General features: G+C 44.3%; 1 protein-coding gene across 8 annotated transcripts in view; it reads left to right on the top strand.

The window, feature by feature from the left end:
• The first annotated feature begins 1725 nt into the window (after positions 1 to 1725).
• The window catches only part of LOC139221269 (microtubule-associated protein 4), a 98910-nt gene continuing 86943 nt past the window's right edge, over positions 1726 to 13692 (top strand). For all 8 annotated transcript variants that reach the window (XM_070853198.1, XM_070853200.1, XM_070853204.1 and 5 more), the window contains exon 1: positions 1726 to 1783. The gene's annotated coding sequence lies outside the window, so the exon portion shown is untranslated. The remainder of the gene's footprint in view (positions 1784 to 13692) is intronic.

Below are 13692 nucleotides of genomic sequence, written 5' to 3'. Positions count from 1 at the left end.
CTGGTACAGAGAACAGTGATGAGTCCTGAATTTGTCATTTGTGATAAAGCGTAATGCACTGTGATACACAGGGTTTAACTGCTGAAGAGCTGACGGGGCTGCATGACAATACAGAATATCTCCACAGTCCAGAACAGACATAAAGACAGACAGCCTTTAATCTCATTCAGGAAACCCAGTTTGATTCTTACTTTTTGCTTCAATGATAGTCTCCTGTCAAGCCCAATTCTTAAGTGTTTGTAAGACTCAGCAAGACTTTCAAAGTTTTAATAAGACAGTCAGCGCCAATGGTGGAGGTGGAGAATACTATGTATTAAGTCTATGACTAACAAGTGTTACCTGGAAAGAATCAAATGCAGACTGAAGACGAGTCAGGGCCTGGGCTGGGGTGGAGCCTGAGGCACATACAATGGTATCATGGTATAGAGTATTGATTAGGACGAATTATATTATTAAGACTATCGACTGAAGTTTGTGGAGCAGGAGTTTATGATCAATGATGAAGTTTATGATCAGAAAAAGGTTAGCTCAGACTGCATGGCGGCAGATATTACAACTATACTATATTACAATTCTATGATTGTATTCAATACTACAGGCTTCCTACTTTAGACTGAGTCACTGAGTCATTTGTTCTGTGTGTAAAAAGTGCAAAATACATTTAAACACTAACAACAATACTACTACTAATAATAATAATATATAAAACACTTATTATCTGAAGTTATTATCATATTACATTTATTTGCTCAGTTTAGTTAGAAAAGATGTGAGCCAACTAAAAATGCTCTGAAGGCTGGAAGCTGTGAGGGACACATGAACCAAGGTAAGTTTGCTCTACACAGGAGGAGCATGTGTGTTTGGGGGGAGACTTCCAGAGAAAGGGGGCAGCCTGCAGCCCTGCAGCCCTGCAGCAGGCCCTGTGAGATGTTAAAGGCTGATAAACAGTGAAATGATCCTCAGACTGCTGATGCAGCAGACCACCAGCAGCCCTGATGTTTGCTCTTCTGGTCACATGGTGTCACTACAAGCTGCACGATGTCAGCTCGAAGCTTTTTAAAGTTAAAACTGCTTTGGATTTCCCCCCTCCCGGGTCTTTCTCATGGAAAGTGGGCTAATTGTAATTGTATCATCACTGAGGGGAAACCTGGGGGCCTAGTGTGCCTCAGTGAGGCCATTATCGGACAGAAGAACACGTCAGCTGCCTCCTTACCAAAAGTCTGATCGGGGTCATAATAATAATCTGTGTTTAAACTGTTTTCTTCAGTAGTACAGATGAGAAGTGAGTGGATACCTGGCCGTGTGTGACACGGTAACTAAGACCAGTCTGAGGCCAGGATCTCTCTACTGTGACTCCTCTATCCCGGTGACATTCCGGTGATCCGGCCGGGACGGGGGCGTCTGGCTGGGCCCTGTCTGTATCTACAGCCCGTTCCCCCCGGCCATTGGATCGGCACCGTCCCGTAAAAGGAGTCAAACTTCTCCATTGCATGGACAGGGTGTCTGTCAAAAGTACACTTGGTGACGACAGAGGGGCTACCCGGGATTACAAAGCTGCAATTGGACAAACCATTTGTCACTCGGAGCCGCGCGTCGATTTGTTTGGACGAGGCTCGAGCCACTCAACAAAGTCGGCCTCTGATTGGCGCGGAGCCTCCCGGGGGAGGACCAGGTTAGTCTGTGGCCAGCGGAGCGGAGTGCACACTCGGGTGGGCGGATCATCGCAGCGGTGACAGCGACGCCCAGAGACTCGGACAAACTGTGAGAAAGCAGACTATAAACGGTGAGTCCGCTCAAACACACACACACTGTCCACGCTGTGGGTGAGTGGCGGCGCGTGGAGCCGGCCACGGCGCGGGGGAGCGGGGGCACGAGCGCTCAGACAGCCGGGGTGTAGCGGTGAAGTGAAGTGACGGTGATTTTGGATGAGTGATCTCACAGCGACGGTGCACGGGTGTAGAACAGTGCTGCCTTCAGGTGCGCCTCGGACACTCCTTCCGTTGTAGAGCGGTGGGCTGCACGCGCGTTAGCCACGTTCCTGCCCTTTTTGGGAATTATTAGCCGAAGGCAGTTATTCTACATTTCACCTGTATGTGTTATCGCTAACACCGACTGCGAACTTTCACTTTCCCAGTCTGAAATACTGCAAAGGTGGAAAGTTCACGTGCAGCTGAATACTTGTAGTAGCGATATTCCCGACAGCCCTTGAGGCAGCATGGGTGCGCACGGTGAAGTTGCGCTGTCAGAGGAGCAAAGTTATGCAAGCGAGCCTGAGTCTGTTTCTCTCTTTGTCCGTCTGTTTGTCTGTCTGTCGGGTCTGTCCATTCATTTACAGTCTGTGCTCACTTCCCCTGCTGTAGTCCAGCTACATAGACTGCATCTTGTGCACGAACGGGCCTCTCCATGCACCGCAGTACAATATTATCACCATAATGGATGGACCAGGCTCACTACATCTGCAGTGATCAGTCAATTAATCAATTATTTGACTGATAGAAAATGTATCTGGAACTATTTTGATAATCGATCATTATATAGTTTTCACATCCAAACAGTGATATTTCCAGTGTCTTCTTCTTTGCTTGGTTTTACATTGTAATAAATGGGATGTTTTGGGGTTTGGAAATCCAGAAGCCTCAGTAGTTCATTCCTCAGTCAGCACAGTCTGACTGATGAGAAATCAATTTGAGGAGACACATAGGTACTGTGCTCCTGTTATCTCAGCTCTTATCGCTGCGTAGCGTTGATGCTGGTGATACACAAACAGAAGGCTTTCAGTCTTTCCCTTCTACTTCCCTCTTAAAAGGAGCACAGCCATTGTATGTAAAAGTGCATCAGTGGTTGTGCACCTGGGCCTGGATGAGAGGAGTGGCTCTTTATTAATTCATTAATGTTGAGCGATCAGCATTAATGCGTCCACACCCTCTTTCTGCTTGGCTGTTTCAAAGTGCAGAATCCTCTCAGGAGCCACACACACATGTAAAACATTGACACACACACACATTGTCTCCTAGAACATTATTGTACATTTGACTCAGAAATTGATGATATGAAGAGGAATGACATCAGAGAGGATTGTCCCTCTCCCTCCCTTCATCCCTCTATCCCTCCCTCCCTCAATCCAGATTACTCTCCAATCCTCCCGCAGCCAGATTACTGAGTGGGAAATAAGAGGTGGGACTGATCTAAGGCCCTGAATTCATTATGGACCTGATCCAATCACATCCCTAAAATGTCCTGTTGCTTGTTGCTCTGCCGTAAGTCTGCCAAAGTGATCAGGTATTAGGCATGATGGGTTATCAAACAAATCTCAGGGGTCGGTCACTGTCATACCAGCTCTTCCCACAGATGCAGAAATGCATGAAATTTGTGTTTGCCGATGGCTGGATCTCCACCCCGCTGTTGTTACAGAGAAAATACAAACTTCAGCGGGAGATAAATTCCCGTATGTCTCCGGAAACAGTTCTTGTCCAAGTGAACAGGCCTTTCTATCAGAGGCTCTTATTTTGAAGGATACACATATCATCCATCTATCCATCCATCCATTGTCTATACTGTTTATCCTTAAGAGTAAGCAGGGGGCTGGAGCCGATCCCAGCTGACATGGGTACAGACTGCAAACCATCTGGTCGGCAAATTGGAACCTGCAACCCTCTTGCTGTGAGGCAGCAGTGCTAACCACTGCATCGCTGTGCATCTGATTGCCCTCAGATCATCATAGAATAATTTAAATTCACTGGAATGACCCAATGCCTGTTTGTGTTGAGTGAAGTACAAGGCCGCTATACAGTCTTCTATTCAGTGCTGCTCTGTATTGTGCAGGCAGTTGTGCAAAAGTAGGGAAACTACCTTGAAAAGCATTTTATAGAAATACCACAGCAGGCCTAGTGCCACTAAGAGCAGACATTTCCAGTGATGAAAATGCCTTAAAAAGGGGAACATCTGTTTTATTCCCTTAACTATTTTAGAAATACATCAGCCCAACGCTTCACATTCTGCTACAGTACAGCTGTCTCAGTGTTTCCTAAGCAGGCCTGCTTTAACGCTCCGTGGCTTCTCGCCAGTATCAAATACCACTCTCACTAGTTTTATAGTTGTGGACAGTGTTGAATTCTGGGAAAAACTCAGAGTGTTCTCGCACTGCAAAGGTGAAACCAGACAATCTGCTGCTGAATCTTGTAACCAATGCAACCTACCAAAGTCAGATGAAACTACCTTCGGCTCTCACTGGTTTTGCGTGACGTTTGGTCAAATTGAAGCGAAGTATTTCGACCAACTGTGTAACAAATGACCCACTCTCAGGACTAATTAGTTAAAGGATCAATTAAGCATCCTTGCCAAAATGTCATGCCAGACTATGAGAAATGAGCTTCGTTTTGGGAGCATAGTTGCAGAGTTGTTGGGATGGTTGGTCATTTGGTTGCCCATAGAATGTCTTGAATACTGGCAGCAATGTTCAGATGTGTTGAGTTTGTATCAGTGTACATTCTAACTCGGATTTTCACTGTTGACTTTTGTATGGAGCCACAGCAGTCAAACACATCCTTGAACTACAATAGTTACACTGTGCTATATTCTAAGTAATTATTCATGTGTGTATGTGGTTTAGATGATGAATGGCTTATGTTGTGAATTGTGTGAGGCAATAAGATGAGTCCATTAAGGACAATGTATTCCTTCAAAATGTTTGATACCAGGGTTTGGGTTTTGGTAAAGATTGCACCAGTGCGTAGATCATTTCAAAAGACTGAGTGCTCATATGAAAACTTCAAAATCAGAAATGTATTCTGTTGAATTAAATAATCAGGCCAAGGCCCAAAGCAGACGTCACCTGTTCAGGAGGTCCTAAGCGCAGAAATAAAAACTAAAGAATGCATTTGTTCAGGCAACAGTGGAGCTCTCGAAACTATGATATCTGTCTAATCACATTCCTGAAAAGAATCAAGCACATGACCAACGTACTTCCATCTCTTTGTTCAACATGAAGGGCAACAGTGTCAGAAAAACTGTGAGCAGAAGCACCCTCTGCTACCCTCTCTCTCTAGGTTTCTATTGTGAGTCAGTTGCCAGATGGCAAAGCTGAAAGGGAGACCAGTCAGGTGGTAGATTTTTGAAGTCAAGTTTTTATGAAGTGACCCACTGCCACATGACATGTTACTGTGTAACTTTGATGGTAGCTCCATAAGAACAGAAAGCTGACTGAATGGTTCAAGGTCACTTGTCATCACTATACAGTATTTATTGAGGCTTAGTGGCCAGCATGCCATCCATGTACACTTCAAATGATTAAACTGGCTGTGTATTCAACCTACATGAGATCAACTGATTGTGATATTGTAGCATAGAAATAGAAAGAAATTTGTCACATTCATCGAACACCCATGAAAGAAAGGCACAAGGTGGAAGATATAGTGGAAGGAAGAGGTGAGTCAGGAAATAATGACCATGGAAGGAAGGGAGGGAGGAAGGGAGGGAGGAAGGGAGGGAGTATTCCAGTGAGCAGACAGGTTCCTTGAGTAATTCAGCTGGAGAGATCCAGAATTCTTCTCAGCCTGTGGAATGTCAATTGACTGGAACTGAGAACCATTGACTCCCTGCTCTTCTGCCCAGACACTGAAACCAGTCTGATGGATAATCTGCTGTGCTTCTTTTTCTCCCTTGTGTCTGCTCACCATGACTCACAATTAATGAGACATACGTCATTCAAAATATGTCCTCTCCAATTATGTGTTCAAGCTAATTCCAAAATTAGCTTGAACATACACTTTGTATGTTCAAGCTTATTTTGGAGTTTTGCAGGTCAGGGAGGAGTCAGGGTGGAAAGTGGGGTGTAGGAAAACTGACCCCTGCTCTTCAGTCAAGGTCATCCTGACCGTAGCAGGATACTGTATACATACTCAAGGTCAGTAGGCTGAGTCACTCCAGCCTCTGTCTAGGAAGTAGAAAAGAGGAAATCCATCATCCATTAGCTCCTGTGCTGCCAAACAATGCTGCTGCTTAGGACCCTTAAGCCTGAGACAGGAACTGCTTTATTATCCTTACATAATCATACTTCCTCACTACAGTCTAATACTCACATACTTAATAAAGTCTACTTGCTTTATTTCTTTTTGACATATCTGGTTTCCCTTTGAGATTGCACTAGAATGGTCGGACATTAGCAGTGGCTGTCGCCTCATTACACTCTACTTGTAGCTGTTGATGCCAGATTGAAGCTAATGAAAGCTTTCAAACAGCTTTGGGGTGTGCTAGTAACACAGTAATTTGTACAAATTGTCGCCGGTCCACATTTAAAGGCAGAAGTGTTTATAGCTGTTCCTAATGGCCATAATCAAAAGCAGGGTGAGAAGCCACTCAGAGATGGGACAGTTGAGATAATCGTTCAAATGGGGATAGACTTTAACACAGTCTCTCCTCAAAGGCATTCATGGTGCCCACAAAAAGTGTCAGAATTAGCTGTGTGAGGAGATGAGAGCGAAGTTCAAACCCTGGTGCTTTCTCACCACCACGCAGCAGCCGGCCCGTCGCTGGGCAAAGTGAGTGTGAATGTCAGACCGGTGGTTTCATAAGAGTTCCAAAACTGCTGTAACGCAGCCTCCCCTGATTCTGTTGTTGAGAAAGACGGGGTTTTAAACACTGATTGAGACTTCACGTGAAGCACACCGATGCCTCAATGGCCGCTCAGACTAAAAATAGCCCTATAGGGGCGTGATGTTTCAGGTACCAAAGAGACAACGACATATAGTCCAGAGCTCAGTTCAACTTATACATCCTGTGTGAAGGCTGCACACTGGTTCATAATATAACGAGGGAGGATTATACTTCTCTGGAAAACTACCACAGCACTTTGCCAGGTGATGCTGCATGGGGTTGCATTGCAGAGGTCAGATGTTACCATGCAGCACTGTAGGGGATGTGGCCTGCTTAATTCACAAGACATCAGTAAAAAGTTTAAAACTGACAAATGGACAGAAAGTGTTGTCGTGGCCTGTCGTTTCTGTCAGAGCCCCAGTGCCTCCTCTCAGGCCTGCAGGCTGCTCACCTTCAAAGGACTGGCTGCCTTCTGATTGTTGCTCAGGATCACTTTGAGGGAAGTCACAGCCAAATGAATTTATGCGCAGTCATTCTGTCTACGCTGTCTGACAGCCAAAAACTGTCATTGGTGAGAAAAAAAACCCTGCTCTTCATGTCCTTCCAGAAGAAAAGAGGAAAGTTTGCCGCTCTAGCTTCAATGAATTATTTATCAGTGAGTAATTGGCTCAGCGATAACCTCATGACACCAAGGCAGCTGCAGTTTGGAGACTCCAGGCTCCACAATTGCTCTCCACTGACTGCAAAACCCAGGGTATGATGGGAAACGTCTGGCTGCAGCCTGATGAAGGAGCTGACTGGCTCTTAGTTATGACCCCAAACACAGCGTTAAGTAGAAAATCCTAATTTTCTGTGTAATTGTTACAGTTAACGCTAGATTTTATTGGTCTTGTGCTGAGCAATGAAGATTTGATCTGGCAACAAACACCCAGTGTGTGGTTTATGATAATAACCATACAAATATAAATAAATCAATAAAAAAAGGTTCTAAGAGAGGGTTTTTTTGTCTTCCGTGCCTCTGTATGGAGGTGGGAGAACGTTTGGTCTAAGTTCAGTAATTCCATTTCTTAGATTTAGGAATTGTATCATTTAGAAACGATGGTGCTTTGACATACATTTTTTATCTTTGCTGAACTTGTCCAATGAAATATGACCTCCAAGGGTTAAAATCTTTCTCTGATTCTCTCACTAAAGTGAACTAAACTAGGCAGAGGTACTTTACCTTGGCGTGTGAATCCACAGATCGTAGTGATTCCATTGAAATGCAGTTCATTTCAATGGAATCACTACGATTGACCTGATTGACCTGAATGTCTGAATTCACACACTCAGTGATGCTTGTTTGTCATTACACACTTCTTGCGATGCACTTTGATCAGTCAGTCAGTGATCTAACCTGGGATCATCAGGTGTTTGGGATCTTTCCCCAATCATACACCCTCCCCCAGGCGACCTAACCAGGGTTGGTCTGACCCCAGCTTGTGTCCAAGTGGCCTGTGTCACCCACAGATCACACCTCTCCATCCATAGCCATCTAGAGGTCTTCTCCGCAGCTTCAGAGGTGTTCTTGATGTGCAGTCTTGTGAAGCCAGGGAGCTTTTGGTCCCTGTAGAGAGGCCGGCCAAAACAACTTCTGTCAGGATGCTTTGCACCTCCCATCCCTGCTTCCAGCATTCGCAGACGGGTTCCTCATACTTGGACCTCTTCCTCTCATTGGCCTCCTCTGGCCAGTCTTCCCAGGGAACAGTCAGCTCCAGCAGGACTACCCATCTTGATGTTTCTGACATCAAGACCATGTCTGGGCTTAGTGTGATCACTGTGACGGACTCCTGCTGCTTCCCATGCTCGACCTTCAGCTGCCAGTTGTGTGTGCACGCTTGAGCATGTTTCAGCTTTTTTTTTTTCTACTGTCAGGTGTGCTGAGTGCTACAGACTTAACACATTTACATCATTGTCTGTATTAAAACTGTAAAACTGCAGACTATACATTGTTTTAGCTGTAACTTTGTCGATGTAGTTTACAAACAGGCGACAAATAATTTCTTAAATTTGACAGATTTTTGTTGAAATGGTGGGACATAATTCATAATCATTCATGATTGTATAGTGCTGTAGTGTATAATTATAGGTAGCCAAACACACTGTCTGTGTGAACGTGCACATAGATGTGTAGTGTGTGTGTGTGTGTGTGTTTTTTTGGGGGGGGGGCAGAAGGGGTGGAGTCTGAGATTGCGTGACAACGGCGGATTGAATGAATGAAATGATGGAGGGATAGAGAGGGAAGAGGAAGAATGGGAGCTGGTCGCTGTAATCCCCCCTCTCAACAGTAGCAGCTGGACCAGTGTTTCAGTGGCCAAGCTTTACTGCTGCCCTGCTAGGAATTACAGCAGGGTGAAGAGCTGGATGTCGTACAGATGGATGGATGCGTAGATGGAGGCTTGAGGGTAGGAGGTGTGTTTTTAGACGAGAGAAGTCTGGGAATCTTATTTTAGAATTTTATAAACAAGACATTCTGTAGAACAAAGTCCTCCTTCATAGCTCTTCCATAGTTTTAAAGTTTCAAATTGGAACTATATTCATGGGTCATGCGTTAAAACACTCATTCTCAGATGTTTTGTGAGGGTTGATATCAGAGAGCTCAATCAATGCCAAATTCAGCTAGAGTCAGCTCGAGAGGCCCGTCTCATGTGTCATCACAGGGACAAAACACAAAGGAAAGGACAGCCGCTGCTGCAAAGAAAAGGAAAGCAGTTCGACTGACGGGGAATGCTTGAATAAGAGACACCTGAGATGACAGAGAAATTTACAGAAGCTCTGCAGACCAGGAAAACCCAACATTTTGGGGCTTTGATAACCAACTGGTAAAATGACAGTCAGTGTCAGTGGAGTCTGGTGGAGTTATTGAGACGCCAAAATATGTTCAAATAAGGCACAGATTTAAAAATGCTGTATTTCTCCTTTAAGAACTGATCTTGAAACCCATATTTACAACATATCATACAAGTTCCTTATCCAGGACCCATTTAGTTGTTTATTACTCTCTCTGTTACTGTCCACCACCATCACCAGTTTATGCTGTTAACTGTCCTTTTCATATCTACGGTTTGTCTGTATTTTTGGCTGTTTACAGCTATTTGGAATGTGAGGAATTTAAAGTTGATGGTCAACTGCATGAGTCACAGGGCAGAGAAGAGCTCATTTTACAATCCATTACAACACACACACACACTCTAGCGACCATCTACCACCATGCCCTAGCCCCAGATGAGTGTGTGCCCCCTACCTGTATGTGTGTGACAGTGTTTGGTTTGGGATTAGAGTTTGACCTCTGTGTGTCTGTGTGTGAGTGTGTGTGTGTGTGTGTGTGTGTGTGTTGTGTGTCCACACTGCTTTGCATTCCATTGTGATGTGTTCAGCCTCGCTCAGCAACAATAGGCCACAGTTCCCAAAGAAATATTGTGTGCATGCATGTGTTTCAGAGTGTGTGTGTGTGTGTGTAGGCGAGACTGCGGGGGAAACATGCAGGGAATGAACTCCGTCACTGGTGCTGTGTGAGGAGGCAGAGGGGGAGAAGAAGGAGCAGTGCGTGATGGAGGGCGTAGACTTCACTACCTGTCTGTCTGCTCACTACTGTGCACGATAATGGGCTGCAGCAAGTGCTGAATTGAACAAACATGTCCTGAGAGTCCTGTGTAATTCTATTAGGACAAATGGCCAGCGCGCACGCACACACACACACACACACACACACACACACACACACACACACGCACAGGGTCAAACACTAGCTCTTTCACTAAGCCCTTAAACAGACCCACTGTGAGTTCCACCAAGGCACTGTGAGAGCGTTAGGACACACACACACACACACACACACACACACACACACACACACACACACACATATCAACATTACCTAAAACTGGCTCTGTAAATGGAAGCAAGCATCAGCTTAGAAGATACACTGCTCCAGGGTCTTCTCTCTCTGCTTTTTTGTTTCATCTGATATGTATGTTTTCACTTTGTCTAATCACGTGTCCCCCCCCCCCCCCCCCTCTACATGCTGCTGACACCAGACAGTCAAATAGACGTAGTGTGTCTAGATGGAACCGCTGTATCTGTAACACTGGGGGATCTGGTAGGAAAAATGGTTAGATAGCAGTCATCCTGGGATTTTGGTCAGAATACAGGAGGCAGGAGAAGGAGGAGCTGTAACCTTTAGACTCTAAAGGTTACAGCTCCTCCCTGTCTCTAAAGTTTAGAGGCTGATTTATCCTTTAATACAACACAGCAGTGCAGCAGACCCAGTAATGGCACGTAACAAAGGCAAGTGTGTGGGCTGAAACATATGAGACAATACAATACATACATCTCCTGCAACAGCATCTATCAAACAGAAGCAAAACCATCCTAAATTTACTCATGACAATCACACCTATTAATTCCCTCAGGAGTTTTTCGATTAACTCAGAGTGTAGTCAGTTGCGATGATAAGATTAAAACATAACTTACTGGTTAGTCATCCATGCACACTGAAAGAGTGGAGACTCTTGGACTTTATTCAGACCCTAAAGTTTAATTGTATGGAGATGTTTTACAGAATATGTATTGGCCCTGGTATTGGTCACAAAACAACAGTGTATGAGAGTGATGCAGTTTGTTGTCAGGTAGTTTAATATTGTACAGAACAACTTGATTGGATCTTGTGACTCGTGAGTCCATCCCAGCTGGCCTGGACACAAATAGATATATAATATAATCAGATGGGCTTTAAGTAACATTTTAACACAGCCATCAAGTCTCACCAAATCCATGGCAAACCTTTCTATCGTGTGTTCAGAACAGCTCACACACACAGTTATTGACCCTGTCTCTGTAACCGTTTTCTATTTTATCTCTCGTGCTGCTTTCCCTCATCCCTCATTCTCCCTGGCTCCCCTGGCGCCCACGCCTCTCTCCCTTTCCCCCGTCAAACCCCTTCCACTTCTCCTTAACGCTTCTGCTTCTTCCTGTCAGCGGATCAATAGAGCTTCTCTCCTCTCCCTTTCGCCTCTGATCCTGTCCTCTTCGTCCCTTTGCAGTTGGCTAGTTGACAGATTTCGGAGGCCGTCGTGGGTTTTACATCACCGCCGATTAGGAAACCGGAGCTCAGCAAACATTGTTGCTGCTTTTGCCGGTTACATGGGAAAGCCCTCACAGTCTGACAGCCTGTGCATTATTTATCTGCACATGGCATAGTATTTATTATGTACTGTATATGGTATATCATGCATAAGAGCTATGCTGTTATATAATGAACTCACTTCTCCTGAAAAGACCTAAAAACTGCATGAGAACTAATTAAGGCATGTACATGTGTCATTTTATATCACAGTCTGTCCAACACAAGCTTATGAGTGTAAGTAACATAAGGCCAGTGTATGAGCACACACACCCCGGGACTGTGTGTGCTTTTTGGTTCAGTGCATCGTCAGACTATTTTAGTCAAAGATACAGCAGGCTCATCTGAAGGCGTGGCATCCGGAGGATAGGATTGATGGTAAAATGAAAATTAAGGTCTCAATTTATCTGAGGCTCTCTTTGTGTGTGTGTGTATTGTGACTGCTCTGCAGCAGCCCAGCCCCGGGTTAACACACAGTGAGCACATTAGTTTGCTGCCTATTTTTGGCCCATCAGTGACTTGCATCAGCTTGAATATATTACAGACTACAGTGTTGCACAGTCATTAGCTGCTCATTGGACATTCAGCATCTGACCAGTTTGACTCTTTGATACAGCTTTGTGTTCTCACGTCCCTGAGTTGACGTTGGATTTCTTGACTCATCACTTGGTTCATCTGCGCACTTATTGACTTACTCCTGTAGTTGTGAGTCATGTGTTACCAGGATCTGTAATTAACTTTTTTGGTCTCTTTATGCGTATCATATCATAGAAATCAGGTGCCCAAAGACACCAACAAGTTTTCCTTCCATTTTCTGAGTCACAACATCAGGGCAGGCTCCGGGTGCCTGGAAGCCATCTGTGGGAACCTGCAGCTCAAGTTTTTTGAATTTGAATTTTTTTTTTTTAGTGTTGTGAATACATGACTGATGCCTCATTCACCTTGCCTGTCCCACCTGCTTTAAATCTGACTCCATTGGTGTCTTTGTATTGATTTAGTATGTAATTACTCTGAGTGAAAAATGGTTTTCACTTTTGATGTGGACACAGTAAGATGAGATTTGAAAAATTGACCTGCATCTATCTGTGAATTAGGTCATTATCTGGCAGTGCAGGCCAGAGGAGCGCATCGCAGGACCAGCCCGTGGATTAGTAGGTTAGGAGCTGGAAAAGGAGACTCGACCAAGACACAAAAAATGCTGTCACTAATAATGGCCTCTTGGTGCAGATGGAAGCATCAGGCATGTCTTTGAATGCCTTCTATCATTCTTAAATAGGATCCATTCAAAGGTGTCTAGAAAAGGACTTCATAAACTGTGACAATATGCAGATGACACACTGTTTGACCATTATTAAACTTCCCATTTAATTATCCCTGAGAAAACCAATCACCATCTGTGTGCACTTTGGCCTTTAGTGTTGTTCTAACTCTCACAGTGTAGTAAGCCTGCTGTCACTTTTTATGTAACAAGCTTCCAAAAATATGTGTCCTCTCTTCTCTGACCCCCTTTTATACAGAATTTATATTTTATCAGTTAATCAACCACCACACTCCCTCTGTATGTCTGCGCTCGATCAGTAAGATGTGAAAAAATGTGAGAGCAAAGTTCACTGCGAGCATATTTTATTTGCATATTTACTGTGTGTGCCTGTTGTCTTTTTGAGTGACTACCTTCATGTTGTGTGTCAGTCAGCTGGATAATTCCACGTGTAAGAGCAACACTGGTTTGTGTAACCAAGAGATGATGAACAAGGAAATGAGGGCACATCCACATTAATTCCCTGAATGGATGCTGTACATGTTTCGCTGCGCCACAGTGTTTTGGCACCTGATTGGGATTCAAGTTGTAGTCTGAGAAATTAAAAATAGTTTTAGACATATTTTAGTCATGGTCATTAGTAGTATATTAGTTTTAGTTTAAAAGATATTGTATTCTAGTC

The sequence above is a fragment of the Pempheris klunzingeri genome, chromosome 21 (genome assembly GCF_042242105.1).
Source record: "Pempheris klunzingeri isolate RE-2024b chromosome 21, fPemKlu1.hap1, whole genome shotgun sequence".
Classification (NCBI taxonomy): Eukaryota; Metazoa; Chordata; class Actinopteri; order Acropomatiformes; family Pempheridae; genus Pempheris; species Pempheris klunzingeri.
The sequence above is the reverse complement of the archived record's forward strand: the minus strand, read 5'-3'. Positions and strand labels throughout refer to the sequence as shown.